The 20,412-nt window shown below is 39.7% G+C and overlaps 1 protein-coding gene across 2 annotated transcripts in view; it reads right to left on the bottom strand.

The window, feature by feature from the left end:
- Positions 1–20,412, bottom strand: part of egfra (epidermal growth factor receptor a (erythroblastic leukemia viral (v-erb-b) oncogene homolog, avian)) — a 279,179-nt gene that overhangs the window by 242,595 nt on the left and 16,172 nt on the right. The window contains exon 1 of one of the 2 annotated variants that reach the window (XM_068005757.1): positions 15,647–15,714. The exons of the other annotated variant lie outside the window; for it this stretch is intronic. The gene's annotated coding sequence lies outside the window, so the exon portion shown is untranslated. Of the gene's footprint in view, positions 1–15,646; positions 15,715–20,412 lie in introns of those variants that run through there. 2 annotated transcript variants of the gene reach the window in all.

Genomic DNA, 20,412 nt, shown 5'->3' with positions numbered 1-20,412 from the left:
CTCCAGCCTTCACGCTTACCTTCTCCTTTAACATCTGTTTCAATGTTCCATAAGATGGCAGAACAAACACACAACTAGAAATAACTTGATCCCCAAAACCATATTTATTCCCAACAATTAAGAACATTTTTCTCTTCCCCCACCTTGCTAATTTTCTCTTCAACATTCAAGATATTGATTTTTCACTAACACTGGCACCAGCTTGCCTTATGGGTCACGCCCATGTGACTATTCTTTATGCGTGAGCTTTGACAGCAAATGTCAACAAGCTATTCAATTGCAGAGGCATCACAGGTGAGCTTGATGTTCTCACCAAACATCAACACGCATGCACTTCCAGAAGTCACTGGAAAACGATCAGGAGCATCGACACTGACTGATCGTCCCTTCCCTAACCCAGGGGTGTCGAGGACAATTATCATTGTATCGGTTGAGATCAGCTAATCCAGCACAAACCAGGGATCAAACATTCCAGGTCTGCATGGCTCAGCTTGATCGATAAATTCACTGAGTCATCAAGGTAACCGTTACGGTAACCTTTGTAGGCAGATAGTAAAGGTTACACAGTGTAATTGGGCCCATCATTTCCTGATACAATTGTTAATCAGTTGACAAACATACAGCAATTAAGTTGAAGTCATTAAGCATGGATATCATCACAGTTCCACTCACTAGCTGGAGCATCTGCTGAAATTGCCACTGGCTGAATAAAAGTGCTGCTGATCCGACTGTGAGCAGGCAGAAGGTTCACTTAAGTTCCTGCTCAAGATAGATGTTTCGGTTTACACTATACTGATACTGTAAAGTGGTATACGACAGAATTGCTTAATTCGCTTTTTCAGTATGCAAGGACTTGTTTTCCAAAGCCCAAAAGTCTAGGTTAGTTCTTCACAAGCAGTTGCTATGAATAATAATTTACCCATTACAGATTTTTCTTCCTGTACTTTAAAGTGAAGGTGACAGTGTAGCGCGAGATTACATTTAATCTATAAACAAGCAAGAGTAATTGTTAACCCCTCAGTTCACCCAACTTTGCAAGGTCAGCTTCCAGATTGTAGGGCATAGTTTCTACAGTTCTCTTACCACAACTTCAACTGGCATTTGCATTTATGGAGCACCTTTAATGTAAGAGACATCCCAAGACACTACATAAATGGAAATGAACAGAAGCAAAAAACTTGAAATTGTAACAGAAGGCCAGACAGGAGGGAGAAGCAATCACATCTATTGCTGCACTACACACTGGGTCAGGCTGCAGGTGTACAACAATGTGCAGCTGCAGTTTGATCACTCCAGTCAAACTCAATACGCCAGTTGCTTTTTATTTGGAAAAATACTGGTGATGCAGTTCAATATTAGCAATTCGAACAGCAATTAATACATTCAGCTCTTTTAAGATACATTTTAATATAGTAACGTTAACCTGAAGGATTATTTACAACAGGACATTAAAAAGCTACCAAACAGATGATAAGTTTGGTGTGCTAACATGCATAGAATACAGCATCAATATGCTTTTATGCTTCCACAAAAAGTGTCCAATAGCCCAGAGATGAACATGCCTTTTTATGATGAATATATCAAAATTGGTCCATTGGCCATGCAAATAACAAAATGCGTAATCACTATTGGTGGATGTAGTTAAAAGCCAGCACCAGGAATCTTTCCCTAGCTGAACCATTCACTGATCCACTTTTGCATGCTTCCGATTTTTAGAGAAGTCAGAGACTGGCGTATTTACATCAGCATCAACATCATGCCTTTAGTGAGTAGCTATTGAATTATGGTTGTAGTCAACTATTTTGCTTCCTCCCCCTTCCCATATTCCCTATCCCTCCCCTTCATCAGATTTGCATACCCCCAAAGATGGATATATTTTCAAATTAGGAAGTGAGCTCCAGACAGTCACTTGTACGACTATCACATAATTCAGCCTGTACTGGTGGGACCTCAACGGAGCTCAGACCAATGTCCTCGTGGGGAGGTTCACTAGTGCTGGGGGGGGGGTTAAACTAATTTGGCAGGGGGATTGGCACCAGGATGTAGCATTGGAAAGGAGAAACAAGGGGCACAAAGGATCGTAGGAGAAAAATAACACTAAAGCAAGTAATAGTACAGTATTAGATGGGATCAGACTGATAGAGAGTACAAGAAACTCTAAGACTGGTTTGCAGTGCATGTGTGTAAATGCACGAAGCGTGGTAAACAAGGTTGGTGAGCTGCAGGCACAAATAGCCAAATGGGAATACGGTGCCGTGGCGATAATGGAGACCTGGCTCAAAAAAGGGCAGGATTGGATTTTCTTGGATACAAGGTGTTTAAGAAAGAAAGGGAAGGAAAGAAAGAGGTGGGGGGGGGGGTGGCAGTATTGATTAAAGAGAATACTGCAGTACTGGAGAGAGAGGATGTTCTGGAGGGGTCAAGGACAGAATCCATTTGGTTAGAGTTAAGAAATAAAAGAGATGCCATTACACTACTGGGTGTATTCTATAGGCCACCAACTAGTGGGAAGGATATAGAGGAGCAAATTTGCAGGGAAATTACAGAGAGGTGCAAAAGCTATAAGAGTAGTGATAACTGGGGACTTCAACTATCCCAATATAGACTGGGATAACAATAATAAGGGACACAGAGTGGGAGGAATTTTTGAAATGCGTTCAGGATAACTTTCTTAACCAATACATTTCCGGCCCAACGAAGGAGGAGGCATTGCTGGACTTGGTTCTAGGGAATGAGGTGGGCCAAGTGGAGCAAGTGTTTGTGGGGGAGCATTTAGGGAGCAGTGATCATAGTATCATAAGTTTAGAATAGCTATCGAAAAGGACACGGACCACTCTAAAGTAAAAATACTCAATTGGAGGAGAGCCAATTTCAATGGGATGAGAACAGATCTGGCCTGGGTAAATTGGAATCAAAGATTGGCAGGCAAAACTGTAATTGAACAGTGGGCAGCCTTTAAGGAGGAGATGGTTTGGGTACAGTCTAGGCACATTCCCACGAGACAGAAAGGTAGGGCAACTAAAGCCAAAGCTCCCTGGATGACAAAAAAAATAGTGAGTGAGATGAAACAGAAAAAAGGGGCGTATGACAGATGTCAGGTTGATAACACAAGAGAGAACCAGGCTGAATATAGAAAGTTCAGAGGGGAAGTGAAAAAGGAAATAAGAGGGGCAAAGAGAGAGTATGAGAATAGACTGGCGGCCAACATAAAAGGGAATCCAAAAGTCTTCTACAGGTATGTAAACAGTAAACAGGTAGTAAGAGTAGGGGCGGGGCCGATTATGGACCATGAAGGAGATCTACTCATTGAAGCAGAGGGGATGGCTGAGGTACTAAATGAGAACTTTGCATCTGTCTTTACCAAGGAAGATGCTGCCAGAGTCTCGGTAAAGGAAGATATAGTTGAGATACTGGATGGACTAAAAATTGATAAAAGATAAAAAGGTGGCAGATGAAATTTAATGCAGAAAAATGAGAAGTGATACATTTCGGTAGGAAGAACGAGGAGAGACAATATAAACTAGAGGGCACAATTCTAAAAGGGGTACATGAACAGAGATCTGAGGGTATATGTGCACAAATCGTTGAAGGTGGCAGGGCAGGTTGAGAAAGTGGTTAAAAAAGCATACGGGATCCTGCGTTTTATAAATAGAGGCATAGAGTACAAAAGTATGGAAGTCATGATGAACCTTTATAAAACACTGGTTCGACCACAGCTGGAGTACTGTATCCAGTTCTGGGCACCGCACTTCAGGAAAGATGTGAAGGCCTTAGAAAGGGTACAGAAGAGATTTACTAGAATGATTCCAGGGATGAGGGACTTTAGTTACATGAATAGACTAGAGAAGCTAGGGTTGTTCTCCTTGGAACAGAGAAGTTTGAGAGGAGATTTGATAGAGGTATTCAAAATCATGAAGGGTCTAGACAGAGTAGATAGAGAGAAACTGTTCCCACTGGCAGAAGGGTCAAGAACCAGAGGACATAGATTTAAGGTGATTGGCAACAGAACCAAAGGTGACATGAGGAAAAACCTTTTTACACAGCAAGTATTTAGGATCTGGAATGCATTGCCTGAGGGGGTGGTGGAGGCAGATTCAATCATGGCCTTCAAAAGGGAACTGGGTAAGTACTTGAAAGGAAAATAATTGCAGGGCTATTGAGTAAGGGCAGGGGGATGGGACTAATTGGATTGCCCTTGCATAGAGCTGGTATGGACTCAATGGGCCAAATAGCCTCCTTCTTGCTGTAACCTTTCTATGATTCTATGATTCTACAGGGATGTAGATAATCAATCAATATGTCAGCCATAGCTCAGTGTCAGAGGTCATGGGTTTAAGCCCCACTCCAGAGACTTGAGCACATCATCCAGGCAGACACTTCAGTACAGTACTGAGGAAGTGCTGTACTGTCGGAGGAGCCATCTTTTGGATGAGACACAAGCAGAAGCCTCGTCACCTCCAGTGGATGTAAAAGATCCTACCTATGACATTATTCAAATAAAAGAGCAGGGGTGTTCTCCCAGTGCCCTAGCTATCAATCCTCCTGAACCAACATAATTAACACAGATTATCTGGCCATTTATCCATTGCTGTTTGTGGGATCGTGCTATGCACAAATTGGCTGCCGCGTATGCCTATATTACAACAGTAACTAACTTCATAAGTACTTCATTGGCTGTAAAGCATTTTGGGATATCCTTAGAACGTGAAAAGTACCATTTAAGTGCAGGTTCTTTTTTATCTTAAAATCTATGCTGATATTCTCATGTAGTACTGAGGGAGTGTTCATGGTTGCTAATACAGATCAGATCTTAAAATGAAGCCCTGTTCCAGTGGGCATTAAAAATTGCATGATGCTATTCAAAGAAGAATAGTTCTTGTGTCCAGATTACTTTTACCTCAACCAATACCACCAAAAATAGCTTAACTGGTCATTCATCACATTGATAAAATGCTAGATAAATGCACGTACTCTTATTGTATGATACATGTTGCTTTTTCCTAACCTTCTTCCCCAGGGCAGAAATCTGCAGCTAATCATTTAAAAGTTTGTCCTTTGTATTCAGAATTTCCCAGGCAATGCATTCCACAGGTATATAGACAAAATTGGCTCTTAACATGGCTCACCTTAGCACAATATAGAAACTGCACAATCCTTGTATACAATGCGTTATGCATACCTTTCAAAACAAAAAGAAAATCCTACCTGAACTCTACCTGTCAGCAATGAGGGCACGATTCAGAAGGTAAATAATACCAAATCACATATAGCTACCTTTACTACTCAATCCAGTTATTTTCTTAGGCACAATTTTCATGAATAATTTTTAATCTTAACACTTGTTAAAAAATGTTCAATAATTATTATAGGAACACAACAATCATGAACATCTCTACACAGCAGGAGTAAAAAAAAAGACTCCACGAACATCCATTCGTCATAACTTTAGGCTTCTAGCATCCTCTTTATTACTTTGTCTCCAGGGAGAGGCTGCAAAATGACACCTATTACAGGAAAACAAGATGGATTAGCCAAGGCTGACTGATGCATACAGTCTCACTTTCCTCTACCTAATCTCAAATCTACAGCACTGCTTTATTATAAACAAGTTCACCTGACGAAGGAGGAAGCCTCGGAAAGCTTGTGGAATTTAAAATAAATTTGTTGGACTATAACTTGGTGTTGTAAAATTGTTTACAATTATTGTAAACAAGTACAACTGGATCATATCAGCTCAACTCATTCTTCAATACAGATTTAAATTGAAGTACTTTCTTTGTCATAGACAAAGAGTGAGTACAAACCCAAGACATGACATTATTTCACATTTACCCAAGTTAACAAGGTCGAATATTCAGTGTCTCAGATTCTTTAACATAACAAACACCATCAACACAGGTGGACAATACCACATAGGTCTCACTGTACACAGTTCTTCAGTTGTGGCCTATTATGTGTGGGAAGCCTGTATAAATTGTTTGTAATTTGTCTATATTATTTGAAGTCCCAACCAAGCAAATCACAGCATTGGTCGGCATAAGGGCCGATGGATCAGAGGAAAATGAGTGAGAAAATTGAAAAATTCATTAAAAAAAAGTAATTCCATCAATACAGGAGCTGTATTCCAAGATCAGAAGGTAAGGGATAGAAAACAGGAAATTCTAATACAACAAAAGAGCATTAATTAGGGTGAGGAATCTTTCCTCTTTTTTGGTTGATCTCAACCACACCTTTCCACCATATTCTTCAAACCTTTCTTTTGCCAGAAAAGATATCCAGCCATCTCCTGAATCCATTTATACTGAGTGGAACCCATTTATACTATGTGGGACCCATTTATACTATGTGGGACCCATTTATACTATGTGGGACCCATTTATACTATGTGGGACCCATTTATACTATGTGGGACCCATTTATACTATGTGGTTCAATATCATTCCCTGGTAAATTATTCTGTGTCACCAGGAAATGTCATTGAAGCAAACATTATTCAATGTTCAGCAAAGGTGAACAACAAAGCTGAAAATTAGACTTACTAATCAAACATCGCATTATAGCGGATGCTATCAATATTTATCTGAATAGCACAGAAACTATAAAGCGTGGTTGGCATGGATTCTGAAGCAATAGGCCACAATTCACCAATCTATAGATCAGAGTCCCTCCAAAAGCAGTTAATACTATGTTGCTTAACTTCTTTAAAAAACAGCTGGATAAACATCTGGTTGGAATAGGAATGAAGGCTATAGGCTTAAACATAGGTGGGTATCAGCTACATCATTAAATAAATTTAAAACAGAAATAGACAATTTCCTAGAAGTAAAGGGAATTAGGGGTTACGGGGAGTGGGCAGGAAATTGGACATGAATTTAGATTTGAGGTTAGGATCAGATCAGCCATGATCTTATTGAATGGCGGAGCAGGCTCGAGGGGCTGATTGGCCTACTCCTGCTCCTTGTTCTTATGTTCTTATCTGTCATGATGGTTCCTGTGTAACTATGGACAAAGGCATGGACAAATCATCTGTAGAAATAAAGTGGCCAACAGTAAAGAATGAAGGTTGAAAGTTGAAATAAAAATGACTGTTTTCTTTGGGGCCAGGGAGCATTTTGCAGAAATTTGAAGAAATTAATTAATCCATGATAGACAGGTGTGCATATGGGATTATTGGCTTTATAAATAGAGGCATAGAGTACACAAGCAAGGAAGTTATGCTAAACCTTTATAAAACACTGGTTAGGCCTCAGCTGGAATACTGTGTCGAATTCTGGGCATCATACTTTAGGAAGGATATCAAGACCTAAGCGAGGTTGCAGAAGAGGTTTACTTCAATGGTGCCAGGGATGAGGGACTTCAGTTATGCGGAGAGACTAGAGAAACTGCGACTGTGCTCCTTAAAGCAGAGAAGGCCAAGAAGAGATTTAATAGAGATGTTCAATATTGTAAAGGGTTTTGATAAGAGTAAACAAGGAGAAACTGTTTGTACAGCAGGAGAGTCAGTAATCAGAGGACACAGATTTAAGATAATTGACAAAAGAACCGGGGAGGGGGGGCAGCGGGGATGAGGAGAATTTCTTTTAACGCAGCGAGTTATGATGATCTGGAATGCACTGCCTAAAAGGGTGGTGGAAGCACTTGAATAGTAACTTTCAAAATGGAATTGGATATATACGTGAAAAAGAAAAATTTGCAGAGCTATGAGGAAAAAGTTGGTATTGGGATTAATTGGATAGCTCTTTCAAAGAGCAGGCACAGGCACGATTGGTCAAATGGCCTCCTTCTGTGCTGTATGATTCCATGATTCAATACATGGTCTGTTGAATCATAGAAAATTTACGGCACAGGAGGCCATTCGGCCCATTGTGTCCGCGCCAGCCGAAAACGAACCACCCAGCCTAATCCCACTTTCCAGCACTCGGCCCGTAGCCTTGTAGGTCACGGCACTTCAGGTGCGCATCCAGGTACTTTTTAAATGAGTTGAGGGTTTCTGCCTCTACCTCTACCTCCTTGTCCTTAAATGTCAATGATATTCCCCTCTGGATTAGGGTGATTCTGTCTGTTACAACACATCATTTGAGGTTACCCATCTCCACACATTATTGCTGCAGTCAAGGAGATTATACATAAAACACAAGGGCAATTTTGGATTTTTTTTTCCTCCAGATCACTCATTCAAGTCATAGTAGGCTGGAAACAAATTCCTGCCAAACACTAAGGGGGTGATTTTAAACCCCAAGAATGGGTGGGTTGGGGGCGGGTAGGAGTTGAAAATAGTTGTTTTTTTGGGTCGCAACTGCAAAATATTTGGACTTTGCATTCCCAGTGGGAAGCCTGTACTTTTGCGCGCCAACGTTAAATCCAGAAATAAAGTCGGGTTGTGGTCGCGACCCAAAAAACAACTATTTTCAGCTCCCACCCGCCCAACCCACCCGTTCTTGAGATTTAAAATCACCCCCTTGGTGCTTTTTATTTATTATGGCATCTAGGAGAAATTGTAGCACCACAACGGAGGTAATTTCCATGAATGTGTGTTGTTTTACATTTAGTACAGACCCTAACAACTTTCAGGAACCTTAGTAATAGTAGCATTGCAGGAATAAACTGAAAGTATTTACATCTTTAAGTGACACCTTTTTACAGTATACCTTTAAGTAGTCATTTCGCTTAAAGACCATTTGAACGCGAGCTTCACTGGCATAACTCTGCAGCAATAGCGATCTGCCATGCATTCTGCCTGAAAAAGTCAAGTACCTATGTAAGGTGATCAAAAATTCACTTTAAAAAAAATTGTGCATAAGTGAAAAAAACAAAAAACAGTTTAAAAGCTCTGTTGAAAAATCACTGAGTTCATAGTAATTAATTCAAATAAAAAAATGAATTTGATAGATGCATGCCCTTTTTGTTCTACATTTTAAATATATAATCAGATAATTCATACAGTCTGCAACACGTTTGTTATGCCTAACTTGATGACACAAGTGAAGCTCACTGTATGAAGTTGATTCAATTTTGCTGACCAGGCTATGCTGGCTGCATAAAATTGCATGCTTTTGCTTTGCTGAAATTTGAAGCACCACTGTGCATGTACATACAAATACAACCAGTATAATTTTGCCACATTATATCTATCTACCAGAGCATCATTTACTAAAAGGGAGAGGTTGGACTCACAGTAGCAGTTTAAAATGTTTAAGCTATGACCTACACAAGAGCTTACTGGCTAAATTCAAGATGCGCAAAATTGGAGGCCACGCAGTAGCATAGGAGGTGGGGTGGGGGCGCGGTGGAAAGAGTTAGAATAAAAGGAAATTCTTGGATTGGCAGGCAGTGATGACTGGTGTCCCCAAGGGCTCAGTGCTAGTGCTTCAGCTTTTCACATTATATAAAAATGACCCGGATTTAGTAATAGAGGAGAATATCCAAATTTGCAGATGACTTAAAGCTAGGAAGGTAGGGAATTGTGAAGGACACTGCAGAAAATTGCAAAAGAGCATCGATTATGCAGGTGGACAGAATGATAGTAGACGCGGTTTAATGCAACAATGTGAGATAATACATTTTGGATGCAAGAATGATAGATGGGTATACATACAATCTAAATGGGGAAGCACTGGAAGGCAGTTGAACAAAGATTTAGAGGTTCAGGTACAAAAGTCATTAAAGCTAGCTTAAAGCAAAAAAAGGTCAAAAAAACTAATAGAATGATGGGCTTTATCATAAGAGGTATAGAATATAAAAGCAAAGAATTGCTGCTGAAATTATGTGTAAGGAATCTTACAACACCAGGTTATAGTCCAACAGTTTTATTTGAAAATCCCAAGCCTCCGAAAGCTTGAGATTTTCAAATAAAACTGTTGGACTATAACCTGGTGTTGTAAGATTCCTTACATTTGTCCACCCCAGTCCATCACCAGCATCTCCACATCATGGCAATTATATGTAGCATTGGTCAGACTTCATTTGGAATACTGGCTTCAGTTTTGTGCATCCCATTTTAGGAAGGATAAAGTACCCTTAGGAAAGTCCAGTAATGATTTACCAGAACGATACCTGGGATGAAAGGATTGAGTTATGACAAAGGGACTGGTAAAACTGGGTTATATTCTCCGCAGATGAGGAGGTTACCTACCCTGCAATTCCCTTTATTATTTTAAAATCTTAATCAGATGTTTAAAATAACAGAGAATTTCACAATAATTAAGGAACAGTTCTTCCTTCTAATAGGGGAATGCTGAGCGACGGATCAGTTCGTTTAGTTCAAAGTGAGTCCAGGAGTAAGATCTTCACACAAAGGGTTCTGAGGATTTGGAATATGCAACTCCTGATGGCCGTAGATGCAGAATCTATTGAGGTGTTTAAAAGGAAGATAGATACTTACTTGGAAAGTAAGGGTATGGAGAAAAAGCAGGAATTTGGATTAAAAAGATAGAACTGCCATGGCTAACAAAATGGCAGAGCAGGCTCAATAGGCTAAATGACATACTCCTGTTCCGATGTTTGCATGCCCAATTACGGGGTGTTGCACAGCCTCTAGGTTTTAAATTGAAGCCAATACAGTTTTATTCCACAGCTGAATAGGAATCAATCTAATCAACATAGGATTCCTTTGCATACAGAGGTTCTTTAAATAGATTTTTTAGTTACACTCAGATTGCTAAGAGCAAACCTATGGTACACAATGTTAATATAATGAGGCATTAAATGCAACTGGTCTAAAGCAAGCAGGGTTTAAAAATGTATTATAGTGCTCCTATAACTGCTTAGCAGGTTTATCCAGTGAGTAACTGAGCTATACAGATAAGGAAACTCCTAGGTCTGATCTCCACTATTCCAGTATGTGCTGAATTAGATGATCTCAATCAAGCTATCAGTAGTGGTAATACAATTAGTTGCATCATACCTGGGTGGAAGAGGGGGGCAGGGAATCCAGCCAGCCATTCTAATCCAATGACTCTTGCTGAATGTGTTGGTTTGTGACTATCAGGGAAAGATTGGAGCAGACTTGGCTGCAATACTCCCTGCAATGGAGCAGCATGTTGATACTCACTATCTAGACTCATACAAGAATGGTCACTTCGGCAAGGTACCTAGCACCTGTGGATCATATCCTAATAAAGAATCAATGCCTTCAGGAGAGGAGAGAAGATTGGTGAGAAAAATGTTTAAAACAATACATTGATGGACCTAGACTTTTAGCAAAATATATTTATCCTTTTTCTTTCTTCAAAAGCATTTGTAAACTTCTCAAAACAGATCTATTACAATACACGGTTATCAAATACACATGCATTACAGGAAACTTGAAAAGATGACATTCTCCTGCATTGACAGCTGACACTCCCACTTTGCATTTCTAATGAATATATATGTTAAGGATAATAATGATGTGGAGATGCCGGTGATGGATTGGGGTTGACAATTGTAAACAATTTTACAACACCAAGTTATAGTCCAACAATTTTTATTTGAAATCTACAAGCTTTCGGAGGCTTCCTCCTTTGTCAGGTAAATGTTTACCTGATGAAGGAGGAAGCCTCTGAAAGCTTGTAGATTTCAAATAAAAATTGTTGGACTATAACTTGGTGTTGTAAAATTGTTTACAAAGGATAATAATGGCAGTACCAGTAAAATAAGACCAAGCATATTAATTGTCAAATTGTTTATCCCTTATAGTGACACAAAGCACTGGTATATTATACATATTTGAAACTGTATGAATCATTTCTAAGCACCAGCATGCATGACCAGTGTTTGATAGTGTGTGTGGAAACTGCGAACACTTGCACAATACTTGAAACAGTCTTTTTTTTTGCATGTGTGGATATCTTGGTCTTCTAAAATAACCAATGGGATTGAAAAATTTAAAGGCACTATGTTTAAACTAAGGTGACAAGTCAATAGGAATGCAGGAGTCCTATTCCTTTAGGCACTATGTAGGACATAGCTTGGCACAAAGAGTTCTCTCACAATGGAACTCCTAAGACAAATGGCTCAGCTGGCATCATACTGACCTTTTCATCTGCCAATGCTGAAGGAAACATTTGTCTGGCCCAGAAATAGCTTTACAAAGTTGTATAATCTTACATTACAGAATAAGCATTTTGAAAGAATATGATTTTATTCCACTTTAAACTTCACTATAATCTAATTTTGGACTTTCCAGTAACAGAATAAATTGTCTCATGACCAACACAGCCTGACATTTAAAAGCTGACCAATGTCTATCACAATTTCTCAGACTGTTTATACCACAGATGCCTATCATCTAGGGCATTAAAATATTCTAGCCTTTGCCAATTAACATCCACTATAAGCAGACAACTGCAAAACAGATGGTATTCAATATTCAATTCCAAAAGTAAACAAATGTAAGTGCTGGTCGTGACCCATGACATTAGAATGCCTCACTTTCTGGCAGAGATTAAAACAAACCAAAGGTCCGGTCAAGATTTATTGCCAGTAAGACAATATATGGATTTCCCCTGTACTTGTTTTCCTGGTACAGATGCAGGATTCTAACTTTAATATTCAAATTTTTGCCAGAAAGTATTTATGCCATATTGATCGTGAAAAAGTAACAAGGTTTTTCTTCAGTTTCTTCTGCTTTCTATCATGTTTTTGGATAGAAGGGTTAGGTAAAGTACCCAACTGGTTATTTTTAGTCAAGTACCAAAAATACATAACTAATTATTTTTTCCCCCATTTCTTGTAACTTTTTTCTAATAATTCAACTTGTCAAAGGCAGGAATATTTGAAAGCGGAGAAGAAAACAAATAAAAAGTGTAGCATGCTCAACAAAATAGCAGCAGTAGCTATTCACAGCTCACTAGCCACCATTAATGGCAAATGTTTGCCATTGTGCCATTGGCTCTGAATCATAGAATGATACAGCACAGGAGGAGGTTATTCGGCCCATCATGCCTGTGATGAGCTATCTAATTAGTCCCATTTCCCTGCTTTTTCCCCATTGCCCTGTAAATTTTCCCCTTCAAGTATTTATCCAATTCCCTTTTGAAAGTTATCATTGAATCTGCTTCTACCACCCTTTCAGCAGTGCATTCCAGATCATAACAGCTCGCTGCATAAAAAAAATTCTCATCTCAAACATTGATATTTCTAAACTTCTAATGTATATTTCTTATTAGCAGAGTAGTTATCAGAGAGAGAAGCAGTCGAAGACTTTACCAGAGGCATTTCAGCTGTTGTGGTTAATGATAACTGGCTCAGCACCCTTTCACTGCATTACAATAGAGTGAATTGTATTTATCTGACAGATTTTGCAGCATAAGTTCTAACCTGTGTATGCTCGTCAAGAGTTATTCTTTTCTCATGTGCATTAGAAAAAATTGCAAGCATATTTAGAAGGTGTACATTCACATTTTTCATAGTCCTTTGAGTTAGATTTTTAAAAATCCATTATGTGTTAAAGGAAGCACAGTGCAATGCATGTTCCTCAAAGGCATAACTGCATAATTATCCATGGTTGTTCAACAAAAATTGGTGTAGCCAGTTATCGATAGACTATTATCATTCTATTGTAATAGAAACATTGTAGATTCATGTTTTTGATTGGGACTATTATCTGGCCATACCTTAGTGCTGATAAGAGCTGGATGTACAATGTGCTGAATATTAAATGGCACGACTAATTGGTTGCTGAAGCTCAGCCCATTGAATTTAAATCCATATGCAAGAAGCTATGGCCAGGTCCGATAGTGTATATCCAAACCATAGAATATAGCAATTGTTTCACACAACTCCCAATGTAACTTTATGAGGCTACCTGTGGCGTCAACTATCAACCTAGAAACAGTGCCAGCCATTAGATCATGGGCCAGTAGACTGGTCAACAGAGCTAGTACTAATACAAATCCATATTGTCTCCACTTTTGGGAAGAAACATATGCATATTCAGCAAAGGGGGAAAGATACATTTATGTGAAGACAATCATTATATCCACTCTCTGCTCTTTCTTTCCTCCCTCCCCATCCCAAGATATCCTGGTGCAGAACTAATTTAGCACAAAGGCAACAAAATGTGATAAATGAGCAATGCAGTCACTATGCTTATGTCATCTCATAGTACTGCAATAAAACCACTGTACAAAAGTACAATTGTAAGACAACTCTAGAATAGTGATGCTGTGCATCATCATTTGTGCTATGTCCATTTTACCAGAAGCAGCTTTAAAAGAGTGGGAGGGCAGGCAAAGTTGAATAATCTGACCACAGCTACAAAAAGTTTCTCTTGTCAGAACAATTATGGCAAGATCTCTCACTTCAACAGTGACTACTGATGAATTACAACATTCACACATACAGAACTAATTTATGTCTAGGGATGAATTATTCATACTTGTAGATTGAATAGGTTTGTGAGTCATCTATACTCCGTTACACAAGCAGACTGAGGAAACAGAATAAAATGTGAGTATTGGTCATGGCTTGTTAGAGATTTATACTAGCGATCATTTTGCACATGACTCAGATAACATTGTGTTCCATTCTAGAACAGAAACTTCCACAAAGTAAGATTCCTAAACTGATTGATAAAGATGTGACAATTCTAAAAGTCCCTGTAGCAGCTTTTACATGTCTTGGTTTTGTTCAACTGTGACTATTAGTTCAATTGTAGGTTTGATGATTTGTTGTTTGCAGTTTTCTCAAAATAACAATATGTAAATAGTGAACAAGATACCATTTTTTAAATTTTGTGCACTGGCAGGATATTTCGTAAAAGCTGAATGTATGTAGAAATGTTGTGCTGTTTGATACATGAGCTAATTGATACATAATATATTATCTTTCTACAATATCTGGAAAAAGGAGCATCTCATTACTTCAGGTAGTTTTGACCTATATAGTACATAGGATTATCTGCGTTTGCTGGCAATTAACCATTACTCAACCTTTTTTTTCTTAGGCACACCTGTCTGCCTTCCTTCTTTCAGCTCCAATAAATTAACCTCCAACTCCATATCAAAAATTCCTGTTATGTTCACTTTGGAGAAGCTTATAAACGTACAAGGCAATAAAAAATGCCTCAAGTGATGCCAGAAATGCCTAACTTTTGTGCTTCTAAATATTTCTTTGATCATAGGTTTGTTAATGAAAAAGATAATGGGCTCGATTTTTGCACCCCCGAGCGGGTGCGTTCGTGGCGGGGGGGCTGCGAAAATCGGGGATTCCCGGGGCGGGTCCGGAGCCTGGCTCCAACCCACCCACTTCCAGGTTCTCCAGTGACGCGCTGACATGCACGCGCAGCCCCCGCATGTGGGACTCCCGCCGGCAATTAAAGCCAGCAGGGTGCCACTTAAGGTAATTATTTAGCTACTTCAGGTTGTTTACAGACCTGATTAACATGATATTTTAGGAGGGGTGGGATTTTCAGGAGGGGTGGGATTTTCAAGTCAACTGGGACTGTTTCCCGTACTGGGGGAAACACTCCCAGTTGAAATGGACTTGTTGCAGCCATCAGTCTGTGGCAGCTGGAAAGGTCCATTTGACAGGTGGGGAGACCCTCACTTATTGCAGGAGGCCACTCTGTCACTTTGGACAAAGTTTGGCCTCCACCACCCTCCTCCTAACAATAAAATTGACAAACTTGCAACCTCAACCCCAGTGTCCAGACACATTTACCTACCTTGCGGATCCCCTCAAACGTACAGCTTCTGGATGGGGGCCGCCGGAGCTGCAGTCATGACCTTCTCGGAAGACGAGCAGCATCACCAGCCTCGCCGTCCACCTCGGTCACGTGGAGCCCCACAACACAGTGCTGTGACACATCCACCTGCACAGCAGGAGAGAGGGCAACAGTTGTGGGTCTTCATAGTGATCCTCAGGAAAGGGCATTATTGTACAAACCAGACAAGATTCGCAAAGACGTGGCAGTAGTGGTGACAATATAATATGTAATGTGAGTTGATCAGAAATCAAATACAAGTAAAAACCATGACAAATCCTCAAACACCCTTGTGCATCCCCTTCATGCTCACGACATGTTTGCCTTACGCTTCCTACTGCACATATGTGATGCATGCCCTGTGGCTGCAGCACAGGCAGTGGCAGATTGAGTGAGGCTGACCGTGAAAGAGATGCACGAGAGGGTGAGTATGAGATAGAGCCATGAGATTGTATGAGGATTGGGTTGAGTGGTAGTGGTGGGATGAGTACTGGCGAGGTGAGTAAGTGCAGGTAAGATGAGGATAAGCTTTGAGTGGGTGTGAGGAGTGATGTAACAGAGTAGTGTTGGCAGTGCAGAAGGAGATATGGGGTGGGGGCGGTGATGTGGCAGACGGAGTGTAGGGGGATGAGTAAGTGTACTCACTTCGTCTGACCTACTTAGGTCATTGAAGCGCCTCCTGCACTGTATGCAGGTGTGTAATATGTTGGTGGTGCTGGTGACCTCCTCTGCCACCTCAAGCCAGGCCTTCTTGGTGGCAGAAGCAGGCCGCTTCCTCCAGCCCACCGGGGAGAAGATCTCTGTTGTCCTCCCCCTCCTCCTCACCCCATCCAATAATACCTGGAGTGAGCCATCATTAAACCTGGGAGCAGCCTTCCCCCTGGGTTGCTCCATGCTGTAATTTTTCCTATTTTCTGCACCGTCAGTCAGTGGTGGACTGCCCCTTTAAATGGGGCTCCTCCAGCTGACAGCCTATGCTGCGCATGTGCAGTCCGCCCGCTGCGTAGCTTTCCAGCGCGAAACCCGGAAGCAAAGGTAAGTGGCTGCAATTAGCCTGCAATTGCGTGCCATACCCACCGATTTCACTGGGCACGTTACCCACGCGCCCAGTCGACCCCCCGCTGCGAACCCATTGCCCTCCTAATATTGGGCCCAATGAGTTACCACACTTCTGTCACTTCTCTTAAAATACAAAAATTCCTTACACAACCCACTGAACTTCCTTTTAACAGAAAATTTAAATGCTAAAGCTTTAATGACTAAAAGATGCAGAATATGTACACAGTCTATACTTGTGATGTTACTTTGTAGACAAATGCATGCCTTGTATGAAGGGTTATTACATGCACCAAAAATAACTTTCCATCAGTTTAAAAGGAATCCAGTCTTAAGTACAAAGGACCTCCACCATCTAGAAGGACAAGGTCAGCAGGTGGATGGGAGCACAGTCACCTCCTAGTTCCCTTCCAAGTCACTCACCATCCTGACTTAGACTTACATCGCTGTTCCTTCATTGTCGTTGGGTCAAATTCCTGGCAATTCCTATCTAATAGCATTTGGGAGCACCTTCACCACATGGACTGCAGTGCTTCAAGAAGGTGGCCCACCACCACCTTCTCAGGGGAGCCAGAGATTGGCAATAAATGCTGGCCTTGCAGCGACGTCCACATCCCAAGAATGAATAAAATAAAAGAGGACATACAATATGTGAGGTTCTGAGTGTATGCATAAAATGGAGTACACAAACTACAGTAACTAAAAGTATTTATTTTGCCACATTATGCTCTCTCATACACCTCAATTACTTCTTTCACCAATAAGATAAACAATTATTCGGTTATGATGTTTGGAAAATCATGGTCTGGCAAAGTAGTTAAATCTAAACTGTCAGTTTAAGTTCCCTCTTCTAAGCTGGAGTCTATAACCCCTCGTCAAGCAATTTTTTGGGGTACTGTTTATTTATGCCCATTTTGAATCGCGAAAGTCTCATTAAGGTCTCCCCGAGCCTTCTCTTCTCCACAGTAAACATTTAAACTTCCTTCATCTCTCTTCATACCTCAGATACCCAATCCCTAGTCTCATTTTAGTTGCCCTCATCAGCATCCTCTCAAAAGCCAAGCTGTCCCCATTATAGTACAGTTACCAGAACTGTACAGAATACTCAAATTGCAGCCAAACCAATACGCTACACAATCTCACAATCACCCAACTTATGTTCTTGATTTTGTTGAATGCTCCATCCATGTTTGTTTGTTATTGGAGTTAAAGGAAAAGCATTCATTTTCTCTGTGACCAAACAGCCAACAGTGGTTCTAATCCCATCTTTGTGTTCTTACACAAATGTTATTTGAACCTTTTTGTGTCCCCTATTAACACAATTGCTGGATTTATTATTGCCAGTAGAAAACTCAAATTCTCTGAAGCCAGCCTGGAGCAAAATTCCCAATGGCTTTTAGACTTCAATCTCTCAGTTTGAAGATCCTCAAATATCAGTCTTGTTGATATATTATTTAGTCCACAATGTTTAAAAAAGAAAAAGATAAAGACAAGAGTTCCAATTTCAATAAAAAATTAATGAATCCACAGCATGTAAATGTACTGGATAAATGTTTGAATGCCTGCATTAGTAATCAAATAGGGTTAAAAGCAGATAGTTATCCAGCTTTTTTCTCTCTCCAAGAATGCTTATAGCTCTGAGGTTTACAGCATAATTGTACCAAAACATTATAAAAATGTACAAAATTTTGTCCCAAGGAGTTATGTGAATTAATATATTTTAGACTTTAGTACATTTCTCTAATCTTAATCCGTTATTTAAAATTTAAATCAAAATCTACTGGTATGTTATGAGATACAATATATGCAAAGTGTTATCTGTTAGGAGTTTTGATAGAGTAAATAGGGGGTAACTGTTTCTACTGGCAGGAGGGTCAGTAACCAGAGGACACAGATTTAAGGCAATTGGCAAAAGAACCAGAGGGGAGATGAGGGATTTTTTATTTTATGCGAGTTGTTATGATCTGGAATGCACTGCCTGAAAGAACAGATTCAACGGTAACTTTCAAAAGGGAATTGGATAAATACTTGAAGGGGAAACATTTGCAGGGCAATGGGACTAATTGAATAGCTCTTTGAAAGAGCCAGCGTAGACACGATGGGCTGAATGACCTCCTTATGTGCTGTATGATTCTATGATGCTAGTACAATTGAAATGCATAACCATTTGTAAGAAAGTAGAATCAGGAATTTCTGTTATTTGACAGGTACCTCCCTGCAATATTCAGCTCCAGTTTGCTTAGATAAGCAATTTAAGATTATGGTGGAATTTTCTTCCGTTCCAATTGTGCAGTCTTGAGCTAATCACATGGAAATCAGGATTTTGCTATAAATGATAGATTATTACCATTATATATTTTTTAAAAAGTTTAAAGGCATTACAAAATTTATAAAAATCATGTTGACGCTCAAATTTCTTTCTTTCCTTTCCCTCCAAGAGGACAGCTGCTGACAGCACATGACTGCTTGGGAGGCAGAGTGAGCTTCTAGTAATCACCTACAGGCTGAAAACATTTTATGTAAGTAAAAAATCCTAATTCAGAATGAAGCCATTTGAACCAATTTTCAAAAAAAAGCCATTAAAACTAGTTCTACAAATACAATCAATTTACTGAATATCAGTTAAACAAAAATTAACATCTCAATGCTACATCAGTACCAATCAATGTCAGGTCATCTCTTCATTGTCCTTTCACACACATCATACTGTTTTTACACTGTGCTTCCATCATAACACAAAGAAAAGTTAAAATCATATATACAAACATTTTTTTTAAAAATCTTATATATTCTGAAGAACAGCCACTAATTTATAAAAAGTAATTGAATCTCAGGATTCAGAAGCTGGTTGTAAATCACTTCACCTCACTAGTTATCCTATTGGCAGTTTATTGTATCAGCAGTACCACTATATTACTGCCTTACTTCAACTTCTTGTACATGTATTCCAACTTTAGGCTTAATGCAAGCCTCAAATTGCAATCTACTTCATGGTGCTGCTCAACTAATTGCCTTGTTCAGATTTTAAAAATAACATTCCCCAATGACAACAGTTAAAACACATCTGCAATGCAGTTTTGATGATTAGCAACCGAAGCGATGAAAAATCAAAAATAACGTTCAAAATCTTATACAAGTTGCTTACTGACTCATTCATGGGTGTTGCCTGTTTGGGTATTACTGAGCCTAAGTTCAATTCCTGGAACAACCCAATGCCAAAACCCAGTCCGCTGCAGCAACCAATGTAGCACTCAGTTTAGCCTTTTTTTTAAAAAAAGTTATTACAGCTGTCACAGCAAATGATTGGTGTCATTGTTAATCAACGCTAAAATATCACTGTCTCTTGTAAATCAACTATGCAGGCAACAACTCTCCTTGAAGAGTGAGCACAATCTCTCCCCATACACTATCCATCTGAGAAGCTGATAAAACAATTTGTTCCCCCAGTGCTCCCTACTTCATTATGCTCACCTCAATTTAACTGTACACTTCACCAACTTATCTTCACCGCACAGATGTGTTTCGCAAGCTATGATTTATTTAATCTTATTTGAAATCTTCATTGCAGTATTATAACATCAACACATTCTTAAATATCTACTGCAGAAAACCTGTTTAACCTATTTGATGCATTACAATGTTATATTTTTTGGCAGAAGTTGAATCTGGTT

This window comes from Heptranchias perlo, chromosome 2 (genome assembly GCF_035084215.1).
Source record: "Heptranchias perlo isolate sHepPer1 chromosome 2, sHepPer1.hap1, whole genome shotgun sequence".
Lineage (NCBI taxonomy): Eukaryota > Metazoa > Chordata > Chondrichthyes > Hexanchiformes > Hexanchidae > Heptranchias > Heptranchias perlo.
Note: the sequence above shows the minus strand (reverse complement) of the source record. Positions and strands in the feature narration are given on the sequence as shown.